Genomic DNA, 10,640 nt, shown 5'->3' with positions numbered 1-10,640 from the left:
CTATCTGTTGACAGGATGTTATACGTAATTGTCACTTGTCAATTCCGTACATCTCAACAAGATAACAAAAACATGAGTCCGCATTGAATTTATTATCAATTGACCCCATAGCTTATCGTGTCAAGCAAGTTGAGTATGAATTCGGTGCTTGAATTATGTGTGCAAACTTCAGAGGAAATTTGCAAAAGCTACCCAACCTAACATATCTAGGAAATCGTCTGTAAAATTTGTGACTAGTTTTACATGATGTATTGAAACATTTGATTTTGATTAATTCCTTGCGCTCAAAAGAATTGTTCTTCTACTCTTGTTTATTGCTATGTTCAATTGATTGACGATGAAACAATGATACTTGACATATTGATTAATTAATATTTCGTTACAATCTAACTAATAATCAATCTAGGTATTAGCTAAGTATTAGCTTGATTGTGATCCACACAAAGTCAATCTCCCAACAACATTGTGTCCTAGAACGATGTAATTCACTTGGTAGTAACCGGAAAGATATCCATTCATGTTGCAATATCTTATAAAGACTCTATAAATAAAGTAGACATGACCTATAAAGTTTACACAAATATTGTCCTAGGTTGTTAATAGATTTATGTAACTAGTGATTGCGATTTAGATGGTAAGAACGCACAACCACTATTAATTACGACATGATTGTTTAATAACCTTAGGGGGCGTTTGGTTCATGAAATGTATTGTAATGGAATCAGAAATGGAATTGGAATTAAAATTTGAATGGAATCTTTTGAAAATTCATGGAATGTTGGTTGGTAAATTTATTAATGGATTTGAATTGTTTAAAAACTTAATGTTGGAAATTTTAGTGAAAATGAGTTTTTCACTAAATATTTTGGACATCAATAATATTTATATATGTGTTGTATAAATAATTATTTATGGTTTGTGTTCAAACTATGTCCAAATAGAGCTAAGATGAATGAGATATCGAAGCTTGAAGTTGTATGTTTGGAACAAACAAAGATGAATAAAATGGATTAGTTTTGTCAACTTGTCCCACATAGGTGGGATGACAAAACTTAAAGTGGTTTATAAGGAGGAGCACTCCTTGTATATTGTTTCCTTAAAGGCAAACACTAGTGGGGACACTAAAGGGTGCGCAACACCCTTACTCGTGCACATATGCGCGAGTGCCGTGGGCTATAGGCCCTATGTAGTGCACTTTGAAATTCGCACACCGCCTTTGTATTTTTGCCCATGAGCGCGTGGTCAGATACATGGCGGGTCCGCTTAGGGCGCACCCTTGGGTGGCGTAGGCGGATGCCATGGCATGGCACATGTCGATGTGGCGTGCGACTCCGCAAGGCTATGTGTCCGTGCGAGTTCTAGTGCGTTGCGTGGTGGCGCACGAGTATGGATGGCGCATGACCAGGTGGCGTCCCGGTATGCGTAGTGACATCTGTGTGGTGCGCGACTCAGTTGAGTCAGTCAACCCGGTCTTCACTAGTTACTAGAATGTCATGAATTAATATGACGGTTTCATTTGACCACATCAATTCCATTTTATTGCACATCAATATTGTTTAATACTAGATTGATGATCTTGTTAATTACAATATTAATGGTACATTTTATTACAAATTAATATTGTTTATTACTAGATTGATGATCTTGTTAAATACAATATTAATGGTTAATAGGTTTCATCTTTTGTAAGTATATATATATGAACGTTGGGTTCATATGGAGGATATACAAAAGAATCTCAATAACTAAAAAGTGTTATAAACGAGTTTCTGTCACATTGAGAGGAGAACTCTCAACCTGAACAACTTCACATTTTCCTACTAAATTAGAACACCATTATACCCGGTGGAATCTTGGGCGTGAGAGCCATCTCCGGCAGTACACATACTGTTCCGGTTGTTGTACCCTGGGAGACAGACCGTCTGAGAGGAGGCGCGGAATCTGTTTTAAGAGAAGCGTGTTGAACACGTGCCTCAACCAAAAACCGTCAACAATTTTGCTTGTCTTGCAGCGAAGTTTCGATCTCGTAGATGCGGTTGAAGTTTTCAAAGACATTGGCTTTGAATCAAGATTGGTACAATTTAGTTGTATTTTTTTTATACGTTTATTTAGTTTTTGTAACCGGTATTGTACTCGTCGAATTTCCCACAAATAACGAGAGTCTCGTTATTATTTATTATATATTTTGTAATATATTTTATTAAAAGGATATTGATTTTCTAATTAGCATATTAGAAAGTAATTTTTTTTTATAAAATTACAAGTTTTAAAACATTTATGTATTCTAACAAGCGTGTTAGAAATAATTATTTTGAATAATAATAAGTTTTAAAACATCTATATGTTCTAACGAGCGTGTTAGGAACAATGTTTTAAAGACGGTTGGATGTTCTAACGAACGTGTTAGAAACAATAGTTTAAAGACGTTTAGATTTTCTAACGGGCATGTTAGAAAAGATTATTATTACAAATAATTGTTAAACGAGCGTGTTTGAAACAATTATTTTGGATAATAAGAAATCTTGATATGTTTTCGTATTTTTTTATTTCTAATGAGCGTATTAGAAATAGTTTTTATAAACTTCAAAACAAAAATCGTAATAAGTTATTTCTAATGAGCGTGTTAGAAATGATTTAACGGCTTTGGCAATTTTTAATATTTCTAACGAGCGGGTTAGAAAACGTTTATTTTATATATGCCAAACACGGCTTATGGCAATAAATAATCGTTTAATTTTCTAATGAGCGTATTAGAATTAGTTTATCTTATAACCAACTATTTTAACGATTTGCAATCGTTAATTTCTAACGAGCGGGTTAGAACCGGGTTAACTATGATAAACTATTTAACATGATTTGTATCCGGTTTATATATTTTCTAACGAGCGTGTTAGAAAAGGTTTGTGTTTATTTCTAACGAGCGTGTTAGAAAACGTTCATTTAAATAAACCAAAATTGGCTTATGAGATATTCGTTTTATTTCTAACGAGCGCGTTAGTAACGGTTTACTTTATAAAAAACCGAATATTTTGAATGTTTGATAAACATTTAAATTCTAATTAGCACATTAGAATTGGTTATCATACAAACCACTCAATTTAACGATCGGTAATCGATATTATCTAACAGCGGTTAGAAATGGTTTAAATATGATAAACCAACTATTAAAACGACGTGTATTCGGTTTAGTTTTCAAACGAGCGAGTTTGAAATTGTTTTATTTAATAAACTATTATAAGGTTTATTGTTTTGATTTTTAATCAAAACATAAATATATAGTTTATTTTTAAAACACTTGTAAAACGAGAAATGTTTTAAAACACTATAAATAAAGTAGACATGACCTATAAAGTTTACACAAATATTGTCCTAGGTTGTTAATAGATTTATGTAACTAGTGATTGCGATTTAGATGGTAAGAACGCACAACCACTATTAATTACGACATGATTGTTTAATAACCTTAGGGGGCGTTTGGTTCATGAAATGTATTGTAATGGAATCAGAAATGGAATTGGAATTAAAATTTGAATGGAATCTTTTGAAAATTCATGGAATGTTGGTTGGTAAATTTATTAATGGATTTGAATTGTTTAAAAACTTAATGTTGGAAATTTTAGTGAAAATGAGTTTTTCACTAAATATTTTGGACATCAATAATATTTATATATGTGTTGTATAAATAATTATTTATGGTTTGTGTTCAAACTATGTCCAAATAGAGCTAAGATGAATGAGATATCGAAGCTTGAAGTTGTATGTTTGGAACAAACAAAGATGAATAAAATGGATTAGTTTTGTCAACTTGTCCCACATAGGTGGGATGACAAAACTTAAAGTGGTTTATAAGGAGGAGCACTCCTTGTATATTGTTTCCTTAAAGGCAAACACTAGTGGGGACACTAAAGGGTGCGCAACACCCTTACTCGTGCACATATGCGCGAGTGCCGTGGGCTATAGGCCCTATGTAGTGCACTTTGAAATTCGCACACCGCCTTTGTATTTTTGCCCATGAGCGCGTGGTCAGATACATGGCGGGTCCGCTTAGGGCGCACCCTTGGGTGGCGTAGGCGGATGCCATGGCATGGCACATGTCGATGTGGCGTGCGACTCCGCAAGGCTATGTGTCCGTGCGAGTTCTAGTGCGTTGCGTGGTGGCGCACGAGTATGGATGGCGCATGACCAGGTGGCGTCCCGGTATGCGTAGTGACATCCGTGTGGTGCGCGACTCAGTTGAGTCAGTCAACCCGGTCTTCACTAGTTACTAGAATGTCATGAATTGATATGACGGTTTCATTTGACCACATCAATTCCATTTTATTGCACATCAATATTGTTTAATACTAGATTGATGATCTTGTTAATTACAATATTAATGGTACATTTTATTACAAATTAATATTGTTTATTACTAGATTGATGATCTTGTTAAATACAATATTAATGGTTAATAGGTTTCATCTTTTGTAAGTATATATATATATGAACGTTGGGTTCATATGGAGGATATACAAAAGAATCTCAATAACTAAAAAGTGTTATAAACGAGTTTCTGTCACATTGAGAGGAGAACTCTCAACCTGAACAACTTCACATTTTCCTATTAAATTAGAACACCATTATACCCGGTGGAATCTTGGGCGTGAGAGCCATCTCCGGCAGTACACATACTGTTCCGGTTGTTGTACCCTGGGAGACAGACCGTCTGAGAGGAGGCGCGGAATCTGTTTTAAGAGAAGCGTGTTGAACACGTGCCTCAACCAAAAACCGTCAACAATTTTGCTTGTCTTGCAGCGAAGTTTCGATCTCGTAGATGCGGTTGAAGTTTTCAAAGACATTGGCTTTGAATCAAGATTGGTACAATTTAGTTGTATTTTTTTATACGTTTATTTAGTTTTTGTAACCGGTATTGTACTCGTCGAATTTCCCACAAATAACGAGAGTCTCGTTATTATTTATTATATATTTTGTAATATATTTTATTAAAAGGATATTGATTTTCTAATTAGCATATTAGAAAGTAATTTTTTTTATAAAATTACAAGTTTTAAAACATTTATGTATTCTAACAAGCGTGTTAGAAATAATTATTTTGAATAATAATAAGTTTTAAAACATCTATATGTTCTAACGAGCGTGTTAGGAACAATGTTTTAAAGACGGTTGGATGTTCTAACGAACGTGTTAGAAACAATAGTTTAAAGACGTTTAGATTTTCTAACGGGCATGTTAGAAAAGATTATTATTACAAATAATTGTTAAACGAGCGTGTTTGAAACAATTATTTTGGATAATAAGAAATCTTGATATGTTTTCGTATTTTTTTATTTCTAATGAGCGTATTAGAAATAGTTTTTATAAACTTCAAAACAAAAATCGTAATAAGTTATTTCTAATGAGCGTGTTAGAAATGATTTAACGGCTTTGGCAATTTTTAATATTTCTAACGAGCGGGTTAGAAAACGTTTATTTTATATATGCCAAACACGGCTTATGGCAATAAATAATCGTTTAATTTTCTAATGAGCGTATTAGAATTAGTTTATCTTATAACCAACTATTTTAACGATTTGCAATCGTTAATTTCTAACGAGCGGGTTAGAACCGGGTTAACTATGATAAACTATTTAACATGATTTGTATCCGGTTTATATATTTTCTAACGAGCGTGTTAGAAAAGGTTTGTGTTTATTTCTAACGAGCGTGTTAGAAAACGTTCATTTAAATAAACCAAAATTGGCTTATGAGATATTCGTTTTATTTCTAACGAGCGCGTTAGTAACGGTTTACTTTATAAAAAACCGAATATTTTGAATGTTTGATAAACATTTAAATTCTAATTAGCACATTAGAATTGGTTATCATACAAACCACTCAATTTAACGATCGGTAATCGATATTATCTAACAGCGGTTAGAAATGGTTTAAATATGATAAACCAACTATTAAAACGACGTGTATTCGGTTTAGTTTTCAAACGAGCGAGTTTGAAATTGTTTTATTTAATAAACTATTATAAGGTTTATTGTTTTGATTTTTAATCAAAACATAAATATATAGTTTATTTTTAAAACACTTGTAAAACGAGAAATGTTTTGAACGAATAAAACATGTCTTTGCGAATTATAAGTGATTCAATATACTTCCACGAGAAGTATAACGTCTTGAACCATATAATAGTCTTTGAAAGACTATTTAGTGAAAAACAACTCGATGTTGTTATAGACATAATAAGTTGCTTAACTACTTGCGAGTAGTTAATTGTAAACAACTTTATATTTTTGGACAACTTGTGATTATTCAAGTTTAGAGTTCCAAGATGAGGGAGTACCTCAAAACATGACACCGAACGAAATAATTCCGTTTATTTCAGTCAAAAGTGTTGAAGATAATAACACTTTGGCATTTGATGTTTAGATATCTTTAGTGTATCCGTTTTATTTTTGTCCACTTTTAATTTATTATAAATGGTAGACTATCGTTTGGGTTTATTTAACATAAACAAATGGTTTAATTATAATAAAAGATAAATATTTATTTTGGACTACTAATATTTTGTCAAAAGGATACACATTTTGGTACAAAGTGTAAAAAGTAATTTACACAAACACAACGAGCGGGTTGTGATCATGACTTATGTAATAAGTCACAAATCAAACATCAAATGCATAACGGCGTCATAAGAAACGTGGTGAATGGTTTGAGATGAAATGCACGAAAACAAAATGTGTCATCTAATGTTGAAAGCATCAACATGGAAATGCACATGTGAGTTTTTCATAGAATATATAACATATGAAAGAAATATATGTTATTATTGTAAATGATTTTAATAAATTTAGAAAATTTATTAATGGAAATTTACAATAGTGATGGACTTGTAGATGTTTCTACCACCATCAATGTTGTTTAAACTATGTGGAGGCTTGGTTCTCAATTTGGGAGAGTATCCCAATACATGGTATTAATGAAACAACAATGTAAATGTATATATCACTATAGGCATATGTGAATGCTTTGTTGTTGAGAGTCAATCTAATTGGCAATATCTCAAGACTTAAGTGATTTTATACAAAGTTTTTTCATCAAAGTGACTTGGATTAAGACTTATGTTTAAGTCTTTAGGAAGTTAATGGTGAAGCCTTGAAGATAAAAAGGCAAACGAGTTATGATCCTAATGGATGGAGTTAACTATGGTTTTGAGGTCTTCCTAAAAACCGATGGTTTTGAAATGGTGAAATAAATTTCATTATTGTGTCTAAACTAAGAAACGAATGTTCGAAAGAGATAGTGCGTTATCTCTTAAGGCTGTGAAGATTCAGAATGATGCATCTTCTGTTCACATGCTAGAGTATTGTGGTCTAAAGCATGCTAGACTAATACTAGTTAATTTATATGCTCGACGGAGATTAAATTAACTTTAAACATTCAAAATATGTGATGACACAAGAACGAATTTTGTGATAAACAAAACTATAAATATAACTTCATTAAAATGCAAGCAATGTGGGGGGAGGAACCATTTAAGAAACAAACCCTTTAGGGTATGAAGAAATGATAGTTGAGAAGTTTTCTCAAACTCGAAATGAAAGGGAGAACCTTTCATCACCCCATTTGGATGTTATCCAATTACACTTAAATGTGGGGGTGGCTTGCATTTGAATGTGGAAATGGGAGTTGAGAAGTTTTCTCAAACTCGAAATGAAAGGGAGAACCTTTCATCGCCCCATTTGGATGATATCCAGTTACACTTAAATGTGGGGGTGACTTGCATATATTGCAAATGCATGACCAAGTGGAGTACACAATGGTTATATGGAGTCAATCGAGTAGATTGGACTCGAATGCCAATTGGTTAGATTCAAAATCTAGTAAGATGTCAGTCATGACACACCAAAGGCATGGTGAAAACGTGTCTAGCCATGAATTGAGTTTCATGTCATTCTAAAGACAAGGTACATAACTGGATCCAGGTTGAGATCACGAGTTATAAGTCTTATGAATCGACTAAAAGGCAAAAGTGACTAGCGAGTCAAGAACACGTTAGAACAACTTATCGCAATTTAAATTATCGTTGGTGACTTAGCGAAGTCAAAGATAATTTTGGATCCAACAACCAGTGGGTTGATAAGAGATCAGGTTGTGGAGGACTAAAGCCATGGAAAAAGGGACATGAGGGAAACCTAACCTAGTTGACTGGAGATCCCAAGATCTAGGTTCAATAGGCCAACTTAATCATAAACCGAAGGGTAGTCACTGTGGGGGCGTAGCTAATATATATTTTTATATATGAGCTAGTTTATATGTCTCATATATCCCCCTAAAACTATAAAAGGGTGTTTAATTACATCCTAGTCCATTCCTATAATACTCAGTGACATTGTTGTGAGGTTAAGCATAATATGTGGTTTTATGATTTGTGTAAATCATAGTAAACCATAATGCTTTTAATGATTTAAAGGGAAATCACCTATGTTGGAGAGAAGTGTGGTCGCTTCGAATGGAATTAGGGCATAATTCCTAGAGCTCCCGCAGAACCAGGAAAGTGCTCCATGACCATTATAGGACACGATAGTGAGGGGATGGCCCGGCTAGGGAAAGTATTGTGTGAATGTATATTGTCGCTTACACAAATGGGGGGTTGTTCAAGGACATCACGTCTACAAAACCCTAGTAGGCTAAGTATGCTTCACAAAGGAAGGTTCAAAGGCAAAACCTACCTATCCTGCAATACTCGACTGTTGAGGTTTCATCGGGGAATTTTGTGTGTTTTAATCGATCTCCATTCATGTGGGGGATTGTTGGAAATTTTAGTGAAAATGAGTTTTTCACTAAATATTTTGGACATCAATAATATTTATATATGTGTTGTATAAATAATTATTTATGGTTTGTGTTCAAACTATGTCCAAATAGAGCTAAGATGAATGAGATATCGAAGCTTGAAATTGTATGTTTGGAACAAACAAAGATGAATAAAATGGATTAGTGGTTTATAAGGAGGAGCACTCCTTGTATATTGTTTCCTTAAAGGCAAACACTAGTGGGGACACTAAAGGGTGCGCAACACCCTTACTCGTGCACATATGCGCGAGTGCCGTGGGCTATAGGCCCTATGTAGTGCACTTTGAACTTCGCACACCGCCTTTGTATTTTTGCCCATGAGCGCGTGGTCAGATACATGGCGGGTCCGCTTAGGGCGCACCCTTGGGTGGCGTAGACGGATGCCATGGCATGGCACATGTCGATGTGGCGTGCGACTCCGCAAGGCTATGTGTCCGTGCGAGTTCTAGTGCGTTGAGTGGTGGCGCACGAGTATGGATGGCGCATGACCAGGTGGCGTCCCGGTATGCGTAGTGACATCCGTGTGGTGCGCGACTCAGTTGAGTCAGTCAACCCGGTCTTCACTAGTTACTAGAATGTCATGAATTGATATGACGGTTTCATTTGACCACATCAATTCCATTTTATTGCACATCAATATTGTTTAATACTAGATTGATGATCTTGTTAATTACAATATTAATGGTACATTTTATTACAAATTAATATTGTTTATTACTAGATTGATGATCTTGTTAAATACAATATTAATGGTTAATAGGTTTCATCTTTTGTAAGTATATATATATGAACGTTGGGTTCATATGGAGGATATACAAAAGAATCTCAATAACTAAAAAGTGTTATAAACGAGTTTCTGTCACATTGAGAGGAGAACTCTCAACCTGAACAACTTCACATTTTCCTACTAAATTAGAACACCATTATACCCGGTGGAATCTTGGGCGTGAGAGCCATCTCCGGCAGTACACATACTGTTCCGGTTGTTGTACCCTGGGAGACAGACCGTCTGAGAGGAGGCGCGGAATCTGTTTTAAGGGAAGCGTGTTGAATACGTGCCTCAACCAAAAACCGTCAACAATTTTGCTTGTCTTGCAGCGAAGTTTCGATCTCGTAGATGCGGTTGAAGTTTTCAAAGACATTGGCTTTGAATCAAGATTGGTACAATTTAGTTGTATTTTTTTTATGCGTTTATTTAGTTTTTGTAACCGGTATTGTGCTCGTCGAATTTCCCACAAATAATGAGAGTCTCGTTATTATTTATTATATATTTTGTAATATATTTTATTAAAAGGTGAACCTAGTTCCTACACTTAAAAGACAAAAAATAACCCCCTCCCCAACTCAACGAAAAATCCGCCATGGATGGTGTGCAGTTGTCATTGATCACTACAATTTTTGTTTGATAACTCCCTCCTCAACTCAACGAAAAATCCGCCATGGATTGTGTGCAGTGGTCATTGATCACTACAATTTTTATTTGATAAAAGAATTTACTATTCGATCTTTTTTTATTATTTTAGTTTCAACTAGAAATTTTACCCCGCGCATTGCGGCGGGAGTTTGATTATCAATATAGTACCGACACTTGGTATAGCAACCGAAAGAGATAACCTAAAATCATTGGAAAAGGATTATTGAAACGTCCACGTATGTATAAAAAACACTAACAAACGGAATACTAAAAGAAAAAATATTGGTTCTGATAATACCAATAGCGGAAACAATATTATTCAGTTGGATTGGCTTTGGTTCATCACGTTAGGGAGAAAAAAAAAACTCTAAATGGTGAAACA

Source organism: Helianthus annuus, chromosome 13 (assembly GCF_002127325.2).
Source record: "Helianthus annuus cultivar XRQ/B chromosome 13, HanXRQr2.0-SUNRISE, whole genome shotgun sequence".
Taxonomy (NCBI): Eukaryota; Viridiplantae; Streptophyta; class Magnoliopsida; order Asterales; family Asteraceae; genus Helianthus; species Helianthus annuus.
This window is presented reverse-complemented; position numbering follows the sequence as displayed.